Source organism: Cydia splendana, chromosome 18 (assembly GCF_910591565.1).
Source record: "Cydia splendana chromosome 18, ilCydSple1.2, whole genome shotgun sequence".
NCBI lineage: Eukaryota > Metazoa > Arthropoda > Insecta > Lepidoptera > Tortricidae > Cydia > Cydia splendana.
In genome coordinates, this window is record NC_085977.1 from 2,252,094 (window position 1) to 2,263,792 (window position 11,699).

General features: G+C 39.6%; 1 long non-coding RNA gene across 1 annotated transcript; it reads left to right on the top strand.

The window, feature by feature from the left end:
• Nucleotides 1-407: 407 nt before the first annotated feature.
• On the top strand, nt 408-3,651 carry LOC134799299 (uncharacterized). Its single transcript, XR_010145379.1, has 4 exons — nt 408-708; nt 993-1,136; nt 1,371-2,669; nt 3,289-3,651. It is a non-coding gene; the product is annotated as an uncharacterized LOC134799299 (long non-coding RNA).
• The last annotated feature ends 8,048 nt before the right edge of the window (nt 3,652-11,699 follow it).

An 11,699-nucleotide genomic window follows, 5' to 3' on the forward strand; every position in this document is an offset into this window, starting at 1 on the left:
GAGAATGTTCGGTATAATAATTTTGCATTTTTGGGAGGATGTAGTCGGGGAAACCTAAAAACAAATAATTGTTATGAACATCACAGACAAACACATGACGAATACAACGATTAGCAAAAAAGCGGGAAGCGGATGACAGAACGTTAGTAGTGCCAACATGAAGGAAGTGGAAGAGAAGAAAACGATATATATAATATAGAAATATAGAGTTTAGAATAAAACGAGTATAGATTGACATGAATTATACGCATTAAATTAGAAGAGATAAGACAATATTTAGAGTTTTATGTTATTTGTTTGTAAATATTTAATTAGAATAGAAGTTAGCTTAGTATCCATGTGGCAAAGAAGCGAGCTAAAGCATATAGGTCGTGGAACATTTTCGGGTAGTACATCGTATAGTGAGTAGCTACATTTTGTACAAGCAAAGAAGATGTGGTCCAAGTTGCCCTCATCCAACCCACATTCACACAATGAGTTCGCACGGACACCAATCATAGCCAGAAATAACGGAGTACATACTTTGCCTAAGCGTAAACGGCAAATGGTGGATATTACCCACTTTGGAGAAGTACGGAATCGATAGAACCATGGTTTTCGAGTAATTCGAGGTTGTACACAGCCATAATGTTTACCAGTCTCCAATCTAGAGATATCCCATTGCCTCTGCCATGTATTAAACATATCAGATAGTGCACAACTCAACAGGTCAGTACTGTAAGTTTCCCGTTTTAGTGAACCAATCTCAATCGCCCGTTTTGCCCATATATCAGCCACCTCATTGCCTCTAATACCACAGTGGCTTGGAACCCATCCGAGAACAATATGTAGGCCCCTCGATTCACACCTACGTAGCACAGCTTTAATTTCAAGAATCAAAGGAAATTTGGCTTTAAATTTTAATTGATTGCCTACTATTGCCTGCAGGCAACTCCTACTGTCAGAAAAGATAATTGTTTTTTTAATGTTATGTGTGTCTGCATATTTGACAGCCTCAAGAATAGCAACTGCCTCACCTGTGAAAATGGACGCTTGAGGAGGACATTTAAATGGAAGGACGATATTGTACCGTGGAATCCACACCGCTGCTCCCACACATCTTGCAGGATCCACCTTAGAAGCGTCAGTAAAAACCGGTAAGTAATCTTGCCATTTATCTAAAAATTTATTAAATTTATTGTTTGCTCCTGGATCATCTTTGAAAATTCCTATGTCTAATATGACCTTTGGTGAGTAAATTAGGGTCTCAAACGCCACTTCAAATAATGGGTTAGCACCAGATTGATATAAAGTGGGGTGGATATTAATTAATTTTGAAAAAGAAATTACTATTCTGGGAAAGGCTTTATATGTCCAATATCTACTTTCAGTGACCTCCAGTGCCAGCGCCTGCAAGCGTGGGAGCAGCAAGTGGTTGTTGTAAGAGCTGGCTTTGATCAAGAACCTGTCGGCGAGGTATTGTCTGCGTAGAGCCAACGGCGGTTCAACACCTTCCACCTGCATGCCATTTTTGGGAGAGGGAAGCATAGCACCTAGTATGATCCTTAAACATTTAGCCTGTATAAGATCTAATTTATCTAGACCATCCTTATTACAGGGTTCCATTAAAAATGCCCCATAGTCTATATGGCTACGTATGATGGCATTGTATAGTAGCTTCTGGCAATAAGGATGGGAACCCCACCAGACACCCGACAATGCTCGAAGAATATTAATATTTTTCTCACATTTACCCAGTACATATTTGTGGTGTGAGGTGCCAGACATTTTATGATCTAAAATAACACCTAGAAATTTTACTGACTCTTTATTTGGAATCATCACACCACCATAACGGACATCTGCGTCAGGCATGGTCCTTCTGCGACTGAAAGTCACTACACAGCTTTTTGTTGGCGATAGGGTCAAACCATGTTCATCAAGCCAATCCTTGAGGTAACCCAAAGCTGTATTAAGACTAGCAGTGGCTTTGTCCATTGACTTTGCTGAGGTGTATAAGACTAGGTCATCAGCATACTGCAAGATATTACAGAAGGATAGGACAGATTGCTCCAAGTCGTAGGTGTAGATACTGTAAAGCAGGGGGCTGAGTACCGATCCTTGCGGGAGACCACGCCACAAAGTTCGAGGTGGGTAATAGGAATTACCATTCCTAATTTTAATTGACCTACCCATGAACAATTTGGTGACAATATGTACAATCTTCGCGGGAATGCTCAGATGTAGCATTTTTGCCCTGAGCACCGGAAGAAGGACATTGTCGTAGGCCGCAGAGATATCTAGAAAACATCCCAGCAGATATTCGTTTTTTGAAAGGGTTAGTCGGATATCAGTTGCTAAGATATTTAAGCTGTCCATTGTACTACGACCCTTTCGGAAGCCAAACTGCGTGTCAGCTAGAATACCCTTGTTTTCCACAAACCATTCCAATCTATTTTTAACCAGATGCTCTAATATCTTTCCCATTGTCGCGGAAAGAGCAATCGGGCGATATGAGCTAGCTTCGTCTGGGTTTTTAGACGGTTTTAGGATTGGGATAATAACTTGGGTCTTCCAGTCAACTGGGATCTCTCCCGTGTCAAAGGCATGGTTTAGAATACCGAGCAGATACTCCTGTGAAGATGAATTGAGCTTAGACAGGAAACAGTATGGTATGCCATCCTCTCCAGGTGTAGTATTTCTCAATCCACTAAGCACTAGACTGAGTTCTGAATATGAGAAAGGCATGTCCAGTGAGCTCAAGGTGCCTGACAGCGGGGGAAGTAACAAGCAGGATGCTTCAGGGACAGTTGACGGGGCAAGTCTATCTGCAAAGTCGGCCAGCCAAGGAGCATCTGTGGTGGGCATAGACTCTGGATGAAATGAACCCCTGAACCTCTTTATGTTCCGCCATACAAGTGATGGAGGGGTTCTAGGAGATAAGCTCTCACAGAATCCCTTCCATCCCCCCTTTTTAGCCTTTGCTAGGAAGCGCTTTGTACGTGCCGAGATTTTTTTAAAAGAAATGTAATCATCTAAATTTCCGGAATTGTTAAAAGTTTTTTCAGCGGCATCCCTTTCCTTAACGGCTGCCGTACAGTCTGCGTTCCACCACGGGGGTGAAGGGATTTTAAGTCTAGCAGGTTTCTTTTTTGGTATAAATTTATCGGCGGACTCTATTAACACATTTTTAAATTTTAAATATTTTTCATCTTGACCCATTTCGCTCGTGTCCCACTCTTTCATACTTTCCTCTACAAATAATGCGTAATTGGGCCAGTCTGCTGATTGAATTTTGTGTTTTAAAAGAGGTTCAGGGGACGGAATTGGAAGAATAGAAGAAGGCTTCGTGATAATAATTGGGAAATGGTCACTGCCGAACGACTGGCGTAATACCCTCCAGGATAATAAAGAAGACAAACTAGGAGAACACACAGATAGATCGAGGACTGACTGGGGGTTCTGTCCTGGGTATACCCGATGCGTGGGAGTACCGTCATTAATAACTCCCACATTGATTTCATCGAATAAATCCAACAGGGCTGATGAAAATGCATCCGAATGGTATGACCCCCATGACATATTGTGACAATTGAAGTCCCCTAAAATCATAAGAGGAGGTGGAACCGATTTGAGAATAGATTTTAATTCATATATATCAACTACTTCAGGATGGGGAATGTACCAAGTGTCAAAAATTACGTTTCTTCAAACAAAAACGTCACTTTGACACTTGTTTGACACTGACATATCCAATCCATGTCGTTTCAATATCTAGTATTTGACGTATCCCATGGTTCGAATACGGCTGCAAGACTCATTTTGGGTCGCTGCGCCATTAAGTAAGTAGGGAAGTATGTTTTTTATCGATTTAAATTCAAGTAGTATCTACACGTATATTAAAATCATATATAAAAACTTACATATTAGAAGTACTTCAAATATGACGGAGATCGAATTTAAGAGGTGAAGGACTTAGGGTCGGTTATTGCACCAATCTGTTCGTATCGTTAAAGAGTTCGCTAAATTTTTATGTACCTATGGAAAGTTTCATGGTAAAGCGCTGGGGCGCGCCGGCTGACGTTGATCAGTCTGTCAAATGTGGTTGTCCTTTTTTCACGCGGAAGGAGAAAGGCAGCTCTATTTTACAATTGTTTTTTGATAATTTTGACTGCAATCGGGTATCTTAGTAATTTTCCGAGCTCCACCAACAGCTATCCCGATGTATGGACTATCTTTGTCATACATATCTCATAGGCCTTTAATATATAAAAAAAATTGTAGGGTAGAAAAAATATAGTTTTTTTCTACTCCCGTACTTTTATTTGTCTTTTAAAGGGTCGTGCACACACCTTTAAAACCCTACCTTATAGTTGTCAAGACAAGTCTTTAGTCTATTCCCCAAAAAAGAATTCGTGCATACACGCAGTATCTTTTTGGCGATTTTACGATACTTCGTGTCATAACCACTTAAAAAATATTGAATGAAATACAGTGTTGCCAACCGAATTTTAAATGTCATCTCTGACAAATAAGTGAACCATAGACATTTTTTTTATTTCATTCGTTCATTCATTCTTTTCCCGCCCGTACCCTCCAGTTTTGCTACTTCTTGAATTAAAATAGTTATTTGTACAACAAGAGATCAAAGTTTGATATTTCTTCGAGTGCTTATTTTGAGTCCCGTGCAAGCGAAAGATTCTATAATAGATTCACGAGCGTAGCGAGTGAATCTAATCTAGAATCTTGAGCGTAGTAAGGGATTCAAAAGCGCACGAGATGTAAATAACTTTGATCTCGTGTAGTACACAAAATTTTTCACCCTAAGCAGTGAGAACATACCTAGAGGGACAGAGATAATAGAACCCAAGTATATCGAACTTGTATTAGACCCCGCATGTTGAAATGACATTTGACTGTAAAGGTTACTTGAATGTCATTTTGTGTCACTCAGTGAGCAAAATCGCATTTTGCTCACTGACTAAGACACTTTTAAAAAAAACATATTTGTATATTTACATTAGTTAAGTTCTATTTAAGTGTATTATGAATGTTATAATTTTGGATAATGTTAAAGAAATAAATATTATTCTTATTCTTATTCTTATACACTCAGTGAGCAAAATGCGATTTTGCTCACTGAGTGAGACAAAATGACTCGGTGAGCAAAATCGCATTTTGCTCACTGTTTTTAAGAAGCAAAGTACTCTTGTTCGAGCTGCTGAGGTGAAAATAGTTATTCAACTTATTAAATTTACTCACGCCACTCGCCTTTTTTGACCTCTCTTAAACAACGGTTGCATAAAATACTATTAAGTTAATGTTACTAACCATACATGGACTTTGTACAAGTAAATCAATAAATAAAATTTTTTATTTGCATAAAATACGGTACAACAAGGTGATATTGGAAAGATTTTCCTGTACAGAGTGATATATTTTGCTGGTTAAGCATGCAAATGTTAACTTAAAGCTATACGTAGGTGGTCTTAAACATAGCTGCACTGTCATATTGTATTTAACATTTAACTAAGCGCTAAAACAATCCCCAGGTTTCTAAGAACCAAAACCATTTATCTTACCCGTACATCGCTAACTGAATTTCACAAGCTCTTAAATTATCTAGTCGCAAAAGCGACCTTATTGCAGGTTAATAAGACATGATTTACATGAGCAGATGTGTGTAGAAATATAGTTTTCTAGCCTGTAGAATGACCTTAGCGTTGCAACACTGTCGCATACGGCGCGAAACTGAGAGGACTATTTGTATTATTCGCTAGTACATATATTGCAATTCAGTGACATTTTAAGCTTAACAGTAGTATAACTACCGAAAGAGACTACGACATAAGTACAAAACTAGTGCACTTTTACCTTTGGCGGGACGTAGGTATACATACATTTATGGTTGAATTATATGCTAAACTAAACTTTTTTTGCGTTTGTTTGTGCACACGAATAAATGTTATTTTATTAAATAACTACATATGAAACACGCATGCCCTTACCAGAATTCGAACCCGGGACGACCTGATTTATAGGCAAGGTTACTACCGACTAGGCTAGAAGTTAAATTAATATAGTGGGTTTTTGCAGCAAAGTTATATAACTTCCAATCTATCCAAAGTTGACTCCTTCACACTTAATTTACTAGTAACAAACTTGTCAACACACCATAACACAGGCAAAAAAGTCATATGCTGTGACTATTATTTTGCGCGTGGCCGCCATTTTTAGGGTTCCGTAGCCAAATGGCAAAAAACGGAACCCTTATAGATTCGTCATGTCTGTCTGTCCGCCCGTATGTCACAGCCACTTTTTTCCGAAACTATAAGAACTATACTGTTGAAAATTTGTAAGTAGATGTATTATGTAAACAGCATTAAGATTTTCACACAAAAATAGAAAAAAAAAAAAAACAATAAATTTTGGGGGTTCCCCGTACTTAGAACTGAAACTCAATTTTTTTTTTATCTAACCCATACGTGTGGGGTATCTATGGATAGGTCTTCAAAAATGATATTGAGGTTTCTAATATAATTTTTTTCTAAACTGAATAGTTTGCGCGAGTGAAACTGTGGTAAAATGCCCCCCCCTGTAACTTCTAAAATAAGAGAATGATAAAACTAAAAAAAAATATATGATGTACAGTCGACGTCAAAGATTTGTTTACACTTTTTCACCTTACTCCTTTGTAATAAGGCGAAAAATGTAAACATACAGTAGCAGCAAGCTACGGAACCCTTCATGGGCGAGTCCGACTCGCACTTGGCCGCTTTTGTTTAAATTGAAGATAGACTCCTCATATGAATGTACTCTGTCCCGATGGTGAGTTCAACGCACGCGCCGCCGGTGCGCGCGCACCCACCAATAATAAAGATCCCACATTCAGACAGTCGTTTAGCGCATGGACTGTTTGGGACGTTTGGGATAATGAGGCCAATTTATAACTTACCCTATCGCTCAAGTATGCAAGAGTGATAGAGAGACAGATGACGAAATTTAAATTTTCGGTTTTTGAAGGTAGGCCCACTAAGATTAAGATGAGACTGTCATTATCACACGGTCACCTGGCCTACATAATGTATTTGAAACTTGTTGAGGTAAGGTTAGTTCACGACCAATCAATCACTCATTGAGGCACTCACTCATTGAGACAGACAGTCAGGCTACTCAAAGTACTCAAACGTTAAGGGGCCCACAGATTACCAGTTCGCCCGACGATATCAGCCTGTCAGTTGTTCGGAATTGTCACCTTTTGCGTTTAATTGACAGGCTGATATAGTCCGGCAAACTGATAATCTGTGGGCCCCTTTAGAGAGAGACAACGTGATTCGCTCTGACACCACCTTAAACATCAGTTTTAGGTTACACTGCGAAAATTCTGTACGTAGAGTCCGTCTCTAGGTAACTTTGCACCGACTGGAACAGGACAAAGTGTGGGAATGTCATTATAAAGGTTATAGTTCCCATTTGCCCAACTTGGTCCAGCTCTATCTGAATTGTCTTAAATAGGCCTTTGGGAAAGGGACAGACGGCCCGCCACTGATGCGATGGAAACGATGTTTTCGACCTTCACACGGTCAACAAGGGTCGATCGATTCGATACATATATTTACACCGTGGTTGTAACTTGTACTACTCGTTTTACTATGGAAGGGGTAAGCCGTGACTTCACTTTCTATTTCAAATTGGCTTTCACCCATCTAACTCGTTTACGGTGGGACTTTAGCACCTTTCATAACTGACGAGCGAACCTGTTTGCTTGTAATACCTATAATCCAATACTAACCATAGACTATATATTGAGAAAGGTAAAACGTTCATAGAATCCGTCTACGTCTAGGGTCTCTTAACTAAACGGTTTTACCGTTGCAAGAGCGTTGCGGGAATATAAGTTGGGAGAGAAAGATTTCAAAAGTAAAGTTAGGCGAACATGCGCACCAACGAATATGTGCACAATAGTACATTGTGCAACGTGGGGGGTAAGCGAGATTTTGTAAACGAGGTCTATAACTCCCGACAGCCGCAGGCTGGAGGGAGTTAAAGACGAGGAGGGAATCACACTTGCGAAGAAAAAACTAAATTTTAAGCGAAATAATTCTTAAATACGGTGACATTTCAAACATTCGTCCGCCATATTGTCTTGTTTTGGCAGGTTAGGATTCGAAGGCCTACCCACCCGGATTCAGCCATAATCGAAAATTGTGTAAAAAATAATTTAAAGGGCTATTAAATTAATCAAATTAAATGTTTTTAAACATACACATAAAAAAATATTTATAAAAGTCAGTATTTTCAATGTATAACTCATTTAAAACTACTTTTTTCGTATAAATTAGTAACATAATTAAAAACAAAGCCATAACTCACTCGTGAGTAACAGAAAAAGTAAGGGCAAATCGCCTAGCGTGGTACGGGCATGTGATGCGGCGGGATGAAAGTCATGTGACGAGAAAGGTATTACGAATGAATGTGGAGGGAAGTACGAGACTCTTCTCCCGAACCGAGGAAAAGGTGGATGGACTGTGTGAGAGTGAGAGATGATATGAAACGAACGCAAGTGAATGATGAAATGATGGGCGACAGAGAGGTATAGAAGAGAAAGACATGCTGCGCCGACCCCAAGTGAATGGGACAAGGGCAAGAGAATCTTGAAGGTTAGAAGATCATATTCCGGAAATACCGTGGGCGACAGTTCGTTCCACAGTTTAGCTGTGCGAGTAGGAAGTTTTTAGAGAAACGTACAGTTGAGGACTGCCAACCATCTAAGTGGTGGAAATGCAATTGTTGTCCCATAGAGCAGGGGTCTCCAAACTTTTTTAGCTCAGGGCCATATTGCGCCTCAGCAACTTTCGTGCGGGCCACCGTCGGTTTTTGGGCCAGGGGACGGTGTCTGGTTGCTGCTGTTAGGAACAGTTCCACTCTCAATGAATGCTGAACCCCTGGAGCCTGGCTCCCGCGGGCCGGACAGTGGGCACTCGCTTTGGGGGTCCGCGGGCCGGATTGGAACGCGTCGCGGGCCAGATTTGGCCCGCGGGCCGGGGTTTGAAGACCCCTGCCATAGAGCAATAGCGGAAAGAAAGCGACAGGGATAATTCCCAACAATTCCTCGGAGCACTCTCCGTTATGCAAGCGAAAGATAATACATGGGTTCTGGCTAAAAAAAAATACTATGCACTAGATAATAGAAACCTATTTTATGCAAATAAAAGTAATCCAAGACAAGCATTAGGTACGAGTCTGAGAAATGAAATACTAAATTATACAAAGAAATAAAGAAATATCAGGGGATACAAAGAGATCATAAACAATGTAATTCTATGCGTCAGTGGAAAATCTTCAAACGATAAAAATAAGCAAATAGAGTAAAACTACATTACCAATTGAATACATGTATTTATTTTTACCGTCCCAGTTTTACATTTTCTTTGCTATAAATCTTGAAATAGATTGCTTTGCACTGTAAAGCCAAGGCGATAAATATTTTATTGCTTGTCAGCGAATTGGAACACATTTATGAGGCGTTTCATTTGGATTGGTTCTTTTCCTAACATCGTCATTGTCAACCATCGTTAAAACCAATTTTAACTGACAATTCGTTAAAGTTATTACAAAGATAGACGAACTGTCTGGCGTGGTCGGTTTATTTATTTATTCGTTTAATTCCCGACAAGGGCATGTATTTGTGTGATTTCCACGGACCCACGGATATATATGTTCCTGAATCATGGGTGGTTTCTATGTATTTAGGCATTTATAAATTATTTATATCGTCAGATCGCGATGGATGGAGGGGTACCATCGCGAAAGGTCGCGAAATCCACGACAACGCATGGTTCCAGGACCTTGACCGAAAACGCGCAAAGAGGCACAATCCACCTGATGATGCCGACATGGCTCAGGCTCCCTGTTTTTTTGCCTATAATAGTTTCCCACTTCCAAGCAAAGGCATTCTCTTCAAAATATTTGTCTAACTCGTCCCACCATTTCACTATTGGTCTTCTATTGCGTATGCTATTGTGCGTTATTTTAAAACGTGTTCATGCGTGCCTGCCAGCATAACTGTTTTCAAAGGAATCGCTGTAACAAAATTATGAAACATCTTACCCACATCATAGGCCTTTTCGTCTATTGCAGACGATTTATGGTGTAACACCGTTTTTGGTGGCTCAATAGACCGATGCGAGACCGACATGGTCTACCACAGGTCTGACAAGAGAAGTTTAAAGAAACCGATACTGAGACACCTTGTCGTCGTTTTTGCCTCTTGTCAGCGAGTGCGGCGAACCAGTACGGTTACCATCAGTTTGTCACTGACATAAACGCCGTCGAGAACGTAATTTACTTTCTATACATCCCGTTTGCACTAATATGCGAGTGCGAGTGAGATGTATAGAAAGTAAATTACGTTCTCGACGGCGTTTATGTCAGTGACAAACTGATGGTAACCGTACAGGTCTCATCACAAAACTTGCGACCCTCCACAACACGTTCGCGCCATTCCGTCCGCTGTTCTACGAGCCTCTCCCAGTCTCGGTGGTCGATATGGAAGGCAATCATGTCCCTCTTTAATTGAGCAATCTTTAAAGCGAAGCAATGGCTTCCCAACGTTACCAAACGCCGTACAAAATGTACAAAAGAAACAATATGGCGTCAAAACCAGGCATTATGTCCGTCTCGCATTACTTTTAACGGGGTAAATCTATTGTGAATCGGTAAGAACTAACTGACCATTTGTGGTCTTTATGTCGTTGTATTAAGGCTTACAAGAGGTGTATTAAGTATGAACAGGACAAAATGTTTTTGTTAAGTTTCGTGATGTTGAAACAGCTTGTGTCAACTGTAATATTTTTAATAACAATGTATATTATGTACAAATGTCTTCGTTCGTCACGAGCGAGATGAGTAACTGTTAGACTGTTACGGCGCTATGCATAAACGCGCTACACTGAAAGAAATGTTTTCATAAAAGTAGTAGGTAAAGTTATTTGGGTATCTAATACATGTATATGAACTGAAAATAATTGTAGAGTTGTTTTCTTGAAATCCGGCAGAGCACATAGCAGAGTTTCTACCTACTAGGGGAGAGGGGGGTAGCCTGGTACACTTTTTACATTAATTGTCATAGTTAAAAATATTACCTATTGAAACCAGTTTTATGCCTCTACACAATAACCTACGTTATTAACCTATGTAATTACTTTATTTGCACATATATAAAGCTGAAGATAACAGTACAAATTAGATTTTCGCAACTCAAGGAATAATGTTCGATACTGCCCCAAGAGTGGGTAGCTTTGAACTTACACGGGGCAGATTTGAAAAATGGGCTGTAACGGCAATAATATCGAGATATACGCGTTTTTTTATCTGTACTTGGTACTATTTGTCACTAGAAATAATCGTATTAACAGTTTACTCGTATAATTTGCAGTTACAACAAAGATGGGGTAGTTTTGTACATTCATGTTTTTTGGAGGGTTCAAAGGTGCCTCAGGGGGGTACCTTTGAAAAGTAATGGAATCTTACTAAAGCTACCCCCTTGAGGCAGTTTTGCACATACCATATTTCAAAACTACCCCAATAATGTTTTAACAGCGGATTATAATATAAGTACTTAGTATATGGTTCTCTGTGATTGTCTTTATTTTTATAATTCCTTACCAATTTTACCTGTTAACAAATAAATCAATAAACTGCAATGTTTTAATTATATA